This window comes from Blennius ocellaris, assembly GCF_963422515.1.
Source record: "Blennius ocellaris genome assembly, chromosome: 19".
NCBI lineage: Eukaryota > Metazoa > Chordata > Actinopteri > Blenniiformes > Blenniidae > Blennius > Blennius ocellaris.
The window spans coordinates 20,354,183-20,367,213 of NC_137668.1; positions in this window are offsets into that span (position 1 = coordinate 20,354,183).

The window sequence follows — 13,031 nt, forward strand, 5'->3', positions numbered from 1 at the left end:
ATTGTCATTGAGATTAAATGCTTTCATTTGACAAACCACAGAAACAGCACCGACAGTGGCGTCGCATATCCGGAAAGAACTTTGCGGCGGCAGCGCCACAGCTCGCCACTAATGTCGGCCTTTCATCTGCTCGTCTCTGTTGATAGGAATGTTTCTCCACCTCAGCAGATAAAGTTGGACATAAAAGTAATGAGTGGAGCCGTAATTACCTGATGCAATCTGAATTCAGAGCTGGTTTCATCACATCCTGCACGGCGGAAGTACCAGTACGCTGCTGTGATGTTTTTTCATTCCTCCAGACGAGATGAAAAAAGGGCAACGATCAGATATGATGAAATGGAAAATAATGCAGGTCATTTGGCGCAACGGTCTGAGTCACTGGTCTTTTTATAAGAATCAATTTACCCAGACTGAGGGGTTGTTTCAGTTCAAGATGACCAGAACTGCTTTTTTGTTTTTGTCCTCCTTTGGGTACATGAGGGGAAGCTAGACGCTTGAAGAGGGTCAGTCAAGGTCTGCAGAGTCACAACATCACCAGCAGCTCCTGAAGGTCTCCGTTTGTCTGCGCTGGTGCTTGAAATCTAGACACGTCCTGTCCTTCAGAGACTTTGTGATCCGACTGAATAGGAAAAGCAAATAATATCAGCTCTCATTTGATGTTCTTCTTTTGTGCTCTCTGTCGCATTGAGAAAGGAGTGTCTGCAAAAAGTGAATGAAATAAAACATTAACAAAAAGGTAGAAGAAATACTTAAAATGGCCGAGTGTGAATTCTTTTGCAAAGAATAAAAAGTATGTGATATCCAACAACTTTCGCACTTCAACTGATGCTCTGGCAGTTTACAGCCTGCCTACTGGATGTCAAGTGTTTGTCTGATCTGCTGGAAGGAAATCATCCTGTATACAGTAAATCAGGGTTTGGAAGGGAAAGCGCCAGTGTTCGTTTGCATGTGGTAACATCTGTCTTTCTCCTGAGTCAAAAGCGGCATGTGTGCCGACATCTGTGTCGTACGACAGTGGTGACGCTTGGTCCCTGTGCTGCACAAACCTCTTATTACTCTCATTACTGTCTTTAGTACCACTCATACAAAACAAATCCACATCTTTGATTGAGAACATACAATATTGGCCGGATTTACGTGACAATGTTTAAGTGTTGCACTTTTGTATGTCCGTATACACGATAACGGTGTTTGTGTCTATATTTTCATAGGATTTTGTAGTTTATTTGTTGAGACGCCGTAATATACAATTCAACTTCGTTTTCTGTCCATACAAATGTCTTTGCATTGTATATAGAAATATGTATATACCCGTATATTTTTTTATTTTTCTCCGAGGTAATTGCATCAAGCTTTTTGTAGAGCCAATTTGTTTAGCTTAAAAAAATTACAAACCATAATTTACAGCCATTTCCACATTGTACTTCCATCCTGTCTGCTATATATTCCACACAGGAGTCACTCCTCATGTTCAACCTTAGCTGGTTTCTAAAAGGCAAGAAGATTTTGAATGAGAAATTAGTACAGTATCTGTTTGATTCAGCACACATAATTAGAGACGCCATAGACTGTCTGATGATGTAAATTGACTGAGCAAAGAACATCAGGGTGTTCAGGTGTTTGGGAGCATTTCAAAAGTTTGCTGGCAGATAAGACCAATAACTGTATGACGTAAATTGCTTTTGATTGATTTTCTCTTCTTCTTTTCATCCAACACCAGAAGAAACTAAGAAATGTTGAAATGGATTGTAAGATTACATACCTTCTGTCTTATTCAGGGTTACCTATAAATTCCGGCGGGTATATAGGAAAGGACAAAGAAAACAGTGGAACGCAGCAGACTCATGGCATTGTAGATGAATCAATGAAGAGCTATTACTTTAACTGTCTTGTAGGCATGCCGTTTGGATGAAAATGATAGAAAACAGATATCCAAACATAGATGGAATTAGAGACAGGAAGACATATGGACTGATTTGCCAGTGGAAACAAATTAGGTGGTCGATGCGTATTATGTTCATGAATTCAGACCTGCGCTCTGGTGGGCCGGTGAATTGAAATCCGAGTGTGCAAGCTGCACGCTCCTTGACCGCCTCTTTACATTATATATTTTAATGCATGAAGACATATACACACACACAAACACAAACCTGCAGACTGACAAATACACAAGGCATTTGAACACAAGATTTAAGAGTGAGGGAATTGGACTCTTTTATTGACTTCATTAGATTGCACCTTCGGGAAAGAGTTTCCAAAAATAAACAGACATAAAACGAAAAAAAAAAAAAAAGTGTGTTCAATTGGACATTAAGGTGTGTTTGGAAATTAAACTTCTCCCTCTGTGGATTCAGGTGAAATTGCTTGGCTTGAAAACTAAATCTTATCTTTGTGGAAGAGACAAAAACTTAAAAACATACAAGTTTTGTTCAATAAATAGAGTAAAAGCCTCAGTGGAGAATGTTGCGCACATGACCGGACCACAGAAAATTGTTTTAATATTGATAGGTGGGCATGCGGTAAAATAGAAAGATTCCTTCCTTGTTTTTCAGATTAACCTCCTCACTCCGACTTGATCTCCATTCATTCCCACATCCCTGTAACCTTTTCAACTGAATCGAACTGCACACAAACACACACACTGAAAACCCCAAAGTAATCTAAGTTTAGGTTGCTGATGACGCAGGTACCGACAGGCTGAAATTACAGCTCAGATTACTGAATGGGACCGATTAACTGTAATTTATAGGAGAGATTCACTCACATTTTTCCACTGGATCCTATATTAAGTTTCTTTTTAGGGATGCCAGACAACAGCTCTGGGATTTACCTAAAATAGAGAGTGGCACATTCCCAGAGTTTGGCTGCAGCTGACTGAAGCCACATTGGTTTCACTATTACTAAGATGCAGCCACAAAAGTGAATAATGGGAAAGTATAACTCACTGAGTTCAGGTGAAAGTCTGTGTGAGGCTCACTGCAGGAAATTATGGCTCTATACTTCAGCTGAATTTGCCAAACCAAAAATTAGGTGTGTGTTTGAGTTCATCTTCAATCATTGCAATAACATTTTAAAGGACAATATTTAATGGTGTTTAATTTAAAACTTTAGTATGAACAGCAGCTTGAGATTTATTTCCAATCATATTATTGTTGCTATGGTTACTGAATCTGTCACGCACTCTAGCTAATCCCAACCTCCACATCCTGTGCACATAATATCTAGTCTATCATTAGTCTACTAGAAAGAAAACTGGCAGATTCAAATATAAAAACAAGAAAGGCTTGAGCTCCTAGTAATTACAACTAAAAATATTGCCAGATGGCAACCTGAATATTATTGTGACTAATGACTGCCACTTAATGCACAGATTATAGTTTACATATTACACCTTTAAAGACTTGAAACAGAAAAATAAATAACGTAAAAACAGTTTGAGTCCTATCCAGGAGTAAAACCAGGTAATCCATCTATACCTGTCTTTTGTCAAAGGTAATAAAAGTAGGCTGGAGTAGAATGATTACTGCAGAGGAAGATGAGGCTAATAATTGTTGCCTATCCATCCAGAGGGCACTTTACAAACAAATCCATCATGTAATTATCAGTGGATATAGTTTTAATAAGGAGCGTGAGCTGACTCACTGCGAAGAATACCAAATAGGTATTCAAGGGGAGGAGGAAGACAAGACACAGGTGGACACAATCACATCAGGAGGAAGCAATCATGGGGAAACATTAGGGCAGAAGAGTAAGGACACCTGAAATGTGGTCAAAGTAAACAGTACCACAAACATACCTCCTTTAATGACCTGTCAAAATGGCTTTATTGTGATTATATATATATATATATCTATATATAGAGATATATAGATATATATATATTCTATACTTCACTCAATGCAAATCGATCTTGAGAAATGCCATTAGTTCATCTAAAGTGATGGCTTTCAGGTTAGAAACGCAGCAACACCATCACATGCATTTAGCTTGATCATTAATCATTCTGTAATGTGATAGTATTCTGTTCCTGAGGAATTAGATATAGGAGACTTGTCTGGATCTAAAACAGAAATGTTCGACTGTGGCGATGAATACTGCCCTGCATCTAAGGAACATTGAACAGGCGAAGATTAAAAGCTTTATTTGCATTAGAGACCCTTCATTAATTCACTCGTCACATTAAAATGGACAGTTTGTTCAGCGGCATTAAAAGAATCTAAAAGTTCCCGCATCGGGCTTTCCAAGGTGGTGCTAAACGGATTTGTTTTATCTTTGAATGTCACCTGTGACGATAAAGGTCTGACACTTTTAGAGATTAAAGAGCACTAAAAAGAACTTAACCTCTGTGGTCCATCAACCCCTGACAGGACTTACGGATGTGTTTCAGGGTGGAGAGCACAAACAGTTGGGTTGGAACGCATTTGCGGGCCAAAAGAGAAAAAGGATCCTGGCTTTGTTTATTTCTACCATGAGGAAAGGTATGTTGTTAAAGATCTAATAAGATCGAGATCTAGCAACTGTTTAGTGCAATTACCTGTGTGGGTTTTACCTGTTTGCAAATCAAGTCTGTCTGTCGGTCATCATCACACACACACACACACACAGCTGTACAAGCATGATGACGTGCAGGCGTGGGTCTCCAAGGGGATTGCACTGGACCGATTAGCCTCTATAATGAATTCCCTTTTCCAAGTCAGGATTTGAGCCATGGCAATGATGGAGCACAGCGTACACACTCGCGTAATCGTCTTGGGAAACTGGCTCGATCCCAGCGCTCGTCTAAAATGACACCATCACAAACAGCGAGAGAGAGAGGGGGGGGGGGGGGGGGGGGGTTGTTTGGAAGGAAACAAAGAGAAACCACCAGAGGAAGTCAGCTTTTGTTTCCACTTCAGACCACACAAGATGATCCAGGTTTTACACAGAGCAGGTGTGTCTGCAGGAAATAGAAGAACAGTCAGACGAACCTCACTAAATACAATTAAATCTTTTTGGAAGTTTTTGGTTTGTCACATTTAGCACAATGCTGGACAATGTGGACCAAATGAATCCCTGACAGTTCAGACTAATCACATAATATTGTAGTTTCTGTCAGTTCTGAAAGCCAAAGGTGGTTTAGCAGTTTTACGTGTTGAATATATACCTATTTGTTATTGTTATCCATGGCAATATTATTCCAAGTTGTTTGGCAAAGCTACATTGTCTGCGCCATTTTTCGAGGTCGGTATTGTTGAGCTCTGTGAGGAAAGGTACACACAAGACTCTTGCATGGTCACCACCTCCATTGGTGTGTGAATGTGTGTGTGAATGGGTGAATGGGACTAATGATGTAAAGAGCTTTGAGCAAGCAGTGGAAACGCGCTATGTTAGTGAAATCCATTTACCATTTCGTGGTTTTGAAATCTGGTCTGTGTCTGGCAAATATTATCGTCCAGAATCCTGCCGTGGAGTTAGTTGTAGTGTCTGCTGCGGTGCGTTCAATAGCCTCTTGAAAAGACCGTCTTCAAAATGGTTTTGACAACAAATCTGCAACCAGATCTCTTTATCTTCTCCTTCAGCCATTGTTGGTTGATGCAGACATTAGGCAAACGTTACCAGAGGCCAGCTAGAAGGCCCTAAGTCGCCAACTCAAAATCTGATTGGTTGAAGCAGCAGTATGACCGACACATATTTTATGCTACAGATGCCTTCAGAAGTAGACCCAAGGCCTTGGGCAGATTTCTTTGACCATGGCAACAAGTGATGGTTGCAATGTGAAAGCAGTGCAACCGGAGGAGAAGCCATGAACGGAAGTGGAATTTATTTAATATGCCTTCATGGACAAATTATAATTAAAATCAGTCTATAATTCAGGTATTTTTCTTGGGCCCTCAGAGAAGGCCTTGTGGGCCTTGACAGCCCGCCGCTGCAAGAACAGTGTGGCACGCTGATGTCTTTTAATAGTTTTCTGTTTGACACAAGCAGAGCAAAGAAAAATAGCCTGCTTTGGTTTCACAGAAAGTCCCGGTTGGTTTTTTAAGTTTTCGTGCTGCAAAATGTTCCTCAGCCATTGCTTCAGCACTTCTAGAGAAACTGTGTTCGAGATGGATCTCACAAACAGCGTCCCTGAGCTCCACTTCTGATTTCCACTGCTACTTGGTATAATTACCACTGACGTCCACTGATTACCAATTGTTCACAAAAGCCTTATTTAGCTTGAAACCAATAATGTGCAAGAATTCTACTTCATGACACACGTAATTTGCCGCCATAGGTGCATTTCTCCTCTAACGGTATAAAGTGAATAAGCTGTTTTTCTTTCATTGTAATGAGGCAAAAATAGAGCTCCTACAATGATTGTGGACAGTTGCCAGGTCGCCTTTTGCTATTGTTCTTTGTAATGGCTGCACTGTAGGAGAAAATTAGGATTTACTGACTTGTTGCCTGGTGATTATTGTTTTCGCGATTGCTTTGTCCCGTATGTGCTCGGCTATGCAACCACTTGGTGCACCGACGCAATCACACACCCACCACAGCTCAGTTTCTCTTATCTGGAGCCCAGCCAGTGTTTTTTTATTTTATTGTGATGATGACAAAGCTTACTAATGCACACAATGCCTACACCTCCCCATGGGCCAGAGAAACTGTGCCAACGCAAAAGAAAATCCAGCTCATACTAACCCCAAAATGTATGAATCTCTTATTTTTCTCATATTGTACATTATTTATTACTGCCGGCAGTCGTCCTTTATGATGCTGATAAACACCTGTATTTCACTTCAGATCATATACGGCCAACATTCAAAAGAAGAAGAAAAAATGTATTTTGATGCTACACTTCAAATCGAAGCAGCACTAAATTAGTTGCTCTGATTGGGAAGCATCCATCAAAGCTTTTATCCAATTTGAACACCGGGCCCATACTGTGACTGAGAGAGCCAATTTGGCCATCATGTCTGGATTTCAAGATTTGTCAAGTGCATCAGAGCCAGCTTGGGTTTTCATGACTCAGCTCCTAACAAACTGCAGATGCCTGTAAAAAAAAAAACTGAAGAAGAGAAGAAAAATTATCTCAAATGATGGCTTTACAGGAAAGATAACACAGGAGAGGGTGCGGAAAAAATAAAATGGTCTCTTCTGGCCCAGAGGGTGATTCATGCTTGAAAAGAACTGTACTTAGATGTCGGCTGTAAATGGTCAAATTGGGTGTTTATAAAGACCGAACATATTTAAAATTCTATTTAAACTTGTGTGCTGAGTTCATTTTTTCAACAAATGTTGCTTAAACTTCTTTCACATGGTTTCCTGGGTGTTTCGTCAGAGTTTCAACACTCCAGTAATAAACCACCAATGTGTGTTGCTCCCTGGGATGTCGGCCTTAAACCTCAGTGGTCGACTCAGGGCAGCTGTGACTCGGTTGGCACAGGGGTTGTCTCACAATCGGGAGGTTGTATCGCATCACATGTGGCAGAAGTTTGATGAGGAAACAGCTCTGGATCTTTAAGTGGTTTTAGTTATTCCATTTTTACTTGATGTGATTTCTTGCTTTTAGAACATGTGGTCAGACTGAAGAAGAAGGGCCCACTTCAGGTTATGTCAAGCAAGATTCATTGTTTTAATCAATGGGAAAAAAAAAACAGGTAAACTTACAACATATTCCCAGTGTATTCAATCTCAGGGCTTGAATACACTGGGAAGCAGGACTTGATGAAACTCTGCAGACAATGATCAAATGTATTCATGGGAAGAGAGGAAACACAGAGGAGAACATAGGACACTGACGACGGGCGTGGACACTTACGTGAACATCAAAAAACATGAAGGAATCCAAAACATGAAGACGAGGCGGAAAAGAAACACATGAGATCACATGTGAAAGACTTTTGGCTTCCCCTCTAGCTCAGCAGCTTGGATGTATTTCACAGGAGTTAGTTTGTACCATGTTTTTGTTCCAGTAACTTCACAGCAAACTGCACGTTCACCCCACTTTACATCGCTTGGCAGCACAATGAGATCCACACTGGTTCCTGGATCCCCGCAATAACTTCTGCAAACACTCACTTGTTCTTTCGTGCCCAGTTGAGCAAATGTGCAGCCGACATGAGTCAAGATACAAAGGTAACTCTCCTTTCTGCTTCCAACACCTGTCAAACAGTTTTGAACCGAAGTGTGAAACTGTTAGAGTTCAGCAACAATGCGAACAACAGCCATTAATTCATGTTAAAGCGTATACCGTACATATTGACATCCATCTTAACATTGGTATGCAGTGGGCTCATGTTTACATCCAGCACACCAAACGAAATTCCTAGTTCAGATTAATGTACCCGTTGTACTTCTGTGTATTAGCATTGCGATGAGTGAATCTGATGCACAGATCAAGTGAAATGTTTCCTGATGGCCCCTTTGCCTCCGGCTTATTGCCTTGACGGGCAAATCATTCCAAATACTCACGCCGAGTGTTTCAAGGGGAAATTACTCTGATTCCAGTGGCTGTTAGATTGTTGAGGACTCCATTTATGAATAAAGGTTTGCTTTTGATAAGTGCCACTTTCTCAGTGCGTCGTCTAATACGTCTGCTTCCAGCTATTTCAGCTTGTTTGGATGCACATGCCTAATGCAGAACAAAATTATCAGCTTATCTATTCCAATATGCCAACAACAACCACTGCCAGGGATTTTTCTCGTTATCCCACCTTCCTGTTTTTTTTTATTTAATGGATTTCTTTGGATTGAGTTCTTCACAACTTCAACGTATCCCATTATTGGGGTCATTATATAACCAGAAGAAGTCATTATATAACCAGTTTTTTCACTGGGTCCCATACCCAGTGAAAACCCAGTGAAAAGACTGGTTTCAAAATGACAAATTCAAATGCAAACTCCATAGAAATAATCCCAACCTGGAATCAATCTTGATTCCTCTTGCTGTGAAGCCTTCTTCAGAAAATTAAGCAGAGTTTCATGCATTATTGTTTTTGCTTTCACTTTATGAGACTGAGAGTTGACTTGAGAATATTCTCAACTATCATGATGTGCACCATTTTTGTTGTGTTTTGTGAACGTAAAGAATTGAAATAAAACATATATATAGGCATACATGCACAGACATAAGAATTCTTTGGAGACATCTTAGTTTGTTGTTTCCATTCATCATCAGATATATGCCGTTATCGGATAGACCATATTGCGTTAGGCTGTTTACTTGATCATGATCACTTGGATAACAAAGTCAGAAAATGTTTCCATCTTTAGTATGTCAGGGATAGGAGAGAAAAAAAACGGCACATGCAGTGAGCAGCCATATCTGTTAACATACAGTATCTTGAACTTTATAGAAATTGCATGTTGCCTGAAGCTGCTGGCATTACTTCACCGTCCATCAGATCTTTTGTTCCCATAAAAAAAAAATAGCATGTCTTGAATAGATGTAGGTATGCAGGTGTACAGTGACACACCTTGAAATAAAAAATAAAAAAGACTTTGAGAATGTATGGTTTCCATCAACCTTGAGACAGATTCAATGTGGCATTTGAAAGAGTCTCAAAGAGAAACGCCGTTATATAAACCGTGTTTGTTATGGCATCAGTACATCTGTTCTTTTCACTGTTCACAGCATTTGTCACTTTACATAGAAAAATCAACCAAGAATGTAAAAATGTGTACGTAAAGAAGAAGTGTACAGGCGGGCTTAGAGCATCTGTGACACAGATGCAGCTTTAGTGTTTAAATCGGTAGAACTGCCTCTTGTTTAGTGCTGGCTGCTCCTCCTAATCCCTTGTTTGTTCTTTTCCCTCTTGCATTTGCATTCATTTAAATCACTCGCACCGGGATGCACTTCCTCGTGACACGCCCTAACTTCACAGAAAGTCATGAAGGAAGCTGCCTGACACTTCGTTGGAAGCAGCACGGGATTTGGTTGTGCGGTCACCCCGATGATTTCATGGCGCTTTTGTCAGCGTGTGTGCAAAACATCAAACACACCACACTGGCAATCGACATTAAATGGAAGATGGTGTGCTTTACTGCATATGACCCTCACTGCCATTTGCATTTTGGTGTATTTTTTTTCCCTCCATTTTATACTGCCTTTCCTCTGAGGAAATCTTCTCACTGGCTTCAGAGGCCATCAGGATGACTCCAACTCAATTGTCCAAGCTGATGAAAGCTTTAAATTGTGTTACATTTTCCAAAATCCATCCATCGGCGACATCCCCACCACATTTCTCCGGGATGACCTTGTGCACCTGTCTTTATAATAACTTCTGGAGTCGGTTGTTCCCCCGGCTGAATTTCCTTTTCCATTGCCGCCACCCATCTGCTGCGTCCTGGTTGTGGTTCTCCAGCCCACATCCTGTACAAACTAATGAGCCCAGGACGCAGACACATCATCTGTCGCAGGCTGCCCAAGCTGTGCACTGGAAGCAGAAGGGAAAAAAAAAATACAAATCTGCCAGCGTAAACTCTGGAGAAACAACAGACCATCCATTGTGTAAACTTCCAGCTCGAGGTCAGCTTGCAAAGCTTGATCTCTTAGTGATGCAGCTGGACTTCCTAATGTGTTTCGCAGTAAAAGAATCATTGTGAACTTTTGTGATTGGAAGTTCTGTTGTTGCATTTGCTGACATGTACTGGTTTGGCATAAGTTTATTGATAAAACATCCAAAACCCTGATTGACTAAGATTCTGCATAAAGTGTTCTAAATTACCCATTTGTGCAAATTTCACGATGGTTTACCAATAATAGGGCTTAATGTAACCCACGGAAACTTAAAATGAAAGCCTGTGCTCTACTGAAATATGGAAATGTGGGCTTTGATATCCTGCAGTGTTGGCATTCTGGTGGTTTTCTGACAAGTGAAATAGAGATAAATTAAAAAAAAAAAACCCGACAACAACATTCAAGATGTCCAAGAAGAGAAAGATTTATGCAGAGGAGAGAAAGTTTATTAAAAGATCATAAGCAAATATATGTGTTACATGAGTAATTCAATACAGAACCAGCCGAACAAGAAAGACAGCGTGTGGAAATGCATCCCTCTGGAAATAAAGTACATGGTTGCCTGATGGTATTATGGAGTTGAGCATGGAAATTGTGTCCTGAACATGTCTGCAACCTTCACGCTGCAGGCAAGAGGTGGTCTGCCAGTGTTAATCCATGTGTGAGATTGAGGTTTAAATGTGTCTGCCTTTCATTTACCTTCTACAGATCTTTTAATACCGTCTTCGTCCTTCTGATGTCTCTTCTGTTCTTCCTATAATGACCCCTCAGATATAAAATAATAAACGTCAGTCAATCGCAGTGTCTTTATGTGAGAAAACTGAGCCAGAGATTTGTAGGGTGCTAAACACTGCAGCACAATGAGAGAGTTGGAGTGCTTCTAAATTTCTGTTGTAGTGTTACTGACTTTGTGCACTGGATAGGACTTTGTCATAATATTCTACACTGATTTTCTCCTTGGAAGGGAACATTTGGATGTGAGTGAGCTACAGTAAGCGGGGGGAAAAAGGCTCCAGAAGATTCACCACAAAAGTGAAGGCCTGGGTGAAGTTCAGTGCTTCTGCATCATCAGGAACTTGATTGAAAACCTCAGTGTTGTGCAGATTGTGTTCTGTTATTCTTAAAGTTCCTGTTAATACAAATGTTTTTCCGTGTTCGTTCAAGAAAAGTTTGATGATGACTTTGTCGTACACGCCGAAACAGCAGAAAGGCTACAAATGATGTCGTTTGCATGTGAAAACAGAAAACTCTTGTTGTATTTTGTGGGTCAGTTTACATGACAACACTGCAAGGAGCCACAAAACATGCAACTTTTGAAAACAGATCCCAAGGGGAAAGCAACTTTTCTAAAACAAAGTAAATAGTAAATAGTTCTTCTGCACATGCTCAGCAGTTGGACAATAACAATGGCGACGTCCTGAGTGTCACGACTCCAGTCCATATTCTTCTGGGACTTGGTAGTTTTATTTTGACAGCCATCGTAATAACAATCTAACTTTGTTGTCTGTCCATACAAATGTCTATGTACTCACCATTGTTATAGCTCATAGTGTATTGTTCTCCTGTGTGTGGCTTCAATACACAAACAAACAGCACCACTGCTGGTCTGGCATGCAAACCTGCATAACTTTCAGCACTTTTTCGTGGAGCAAATTCCAGCTGACTATACATAAAAGGCAGGGTACAAATAGACAAATCAACACTCTCATGAATTCTGACAATTCTCGCCCATTCTACTAATTTGTGGAAAATGGAGTAGAAAAATGAGAACATTAAACTCCACGCAGAAAGCCTGGACTTGACAAAGTTAGTTTCTCCATCCACTGCAACCCTATGCAGCCCCTCCATTTCACAGCAGACAAAATAACGTGGTGGTGTGGCGGCAGAGCTCTTTATTAATCAACAGCAATTTGAAAGCTTAAGTGTGATTTATGCTCCGGGGCCCAGAAACTGGCATCTGTGATTGACACCAGGCTAATGGACTGAAGCGAACACCAATGTTTTTACTTCTTCAGACAGCTGAAGCCATTACTCTCTGACTGAGTTACATGTGTGCAAGTGCGTTTGCACGGTGTGCGTATGTACAGTTCATGTCTCACCGGCAAAAAACACAAACCCGGTAGAGTCCAGCTCATTGACGGGTTCGCTTTCAACCAGAGAGGCGTCTAATAGAAGCCAGATCATCCACTCTAATAGGCGGCTATTAGCCTGTTTGCGCCCTTCATTGACTGTAATGAGGCCGGTGCAGCTATAATCAGATCATAATGCAGTGTGTAGCCCTGGCACAAAGAGAAATGGGAGGAAGAAAGAAACAGCCAGACAGCTGTAAATTTTCCGACGAGGCCAGATGACTTTAGGAAGAAATTCATTCATTCATTCATTCCCACAGGATGTATCACGTAACATTGGCGTGAACGCACTCCTGCTGTGTTGATAGGTTGATGAGACCAAAACAAAATACCGCCAATACATGGCGGATTGTGGGGTTTACCACCTGCATCCCCTCGAGGAGTCAGAGCGATGCCAAAAAGCCGAGACTCAATTAGAAGTT